Source organism: Perkinsus marinus (genome assembly GCF_000006405.1).
Source record: "Perkinsus marinus ATCC 50983 genomic scaffold scf_1104296928640, whole genome shotgun sequence".
NCBI lineage: Eukaryota > Perkinsozoa > Perkinsida > Perkinsidae > Perkinsus > Perkinsus marinus.
Genome location: NW_003216737.1, coordinates 132751 through 133974, shown reverse-complemented (window position 1 = coordinate 133974; position 1224 = coordinate 132751).

The window sequence follows — 1224 nt, the reverse complement described above, 5'->3', positions numbered from 1 at the left end:
CGTACAGTATGGGTGAGTTTCTGCTGCCTTGATGCAAGTTTGTTTTTTTTCCGAGCTCGGATCGGGATTTCCAAGAGTCCAAATACCATAGTATGAGTACAGACGCCATCATCCGGTCGCCCTCGGGTTCTCTCTTCCTTCGCGATTAAAGTGCCCTTTGATTGAGTGCGTGATTTTCATGTACTGGCATGGGTACTTCACGCCAAGATACTGGCATTGTTCCCCCGAAAACAAGAAATTGAATTTCCCAACAACGAAATCGATTCTCCTGCGGGGACGAAGTTGGAGGTTCGAACTCCGAAGGTGTCTCGATGAAACTGAAAGTTTTATCAGTATTGATGAGCTTGTAGAAGTAGCTGAGCTACAGAGACCTAGGGGAGTAATTCAAGAAATTAGTCACTCATTCAGGGCCGGTATTCGGATGATCCGAATCGGATCCTGATCCACAGATCAAACACATTATCCAGATCACTCGTTGATCTTGACGTCTGAGCTAAATCTTTCGTGATCCGAGATGCGAGATCTGTGAGGCTTGATCTTGATCCGTGGTCTTTGATCCTGATCCTTGACCGTTGAACTTGATCCCTGAACATTGATACTGATCCGTGATCTGGATCTCGCGTGATCCTCATTTTCTTCTGAGTAGCTTCTGAGATTCATGAATTCGTACGTAGCCTCCGTAGTACAGAATCCGTACTATGTACGAGGCACATTCGAAGAATGGAATTAGACAACTGGATGGCCGTTCGTAAAACCCATTTTAAGGCTTGGGTGACGCTCTTTGTTGGTTTCCGAAACCAACAAAGAGCGAATCGCTTCTGCGCAATCCTTGATCGTGCGTCTGACTAGTTGTTACGTGATCGGATCACTCATGATATACCAACTCCTCTGCTGATCCATGACCTACGATCCCGATCCAAAACTGACAGGATCATGGGTGATGTGATCTGCGGATTACGAGAATGATCCATGATCCTGTCCCATGATCTCAATTTCTTGATCCGAGCAAAAAGATCCAATTCATGTCGTAAAATCGTCACATTGATCTTACGACGTGCTTTTTTTCTCAGGATCACGCGTGGATCAGGATCCGCATACCGAGGTGCTTGCGTGTACAATTTTACGCAAGCAATTCAAAATGTGCTTGTGTGCTTCCTGAGATCTATAGCTAATGATGATGGTAGTTCGCCCAGGAAGGCACGTTACCCTTCCCTCTCCTCTTGA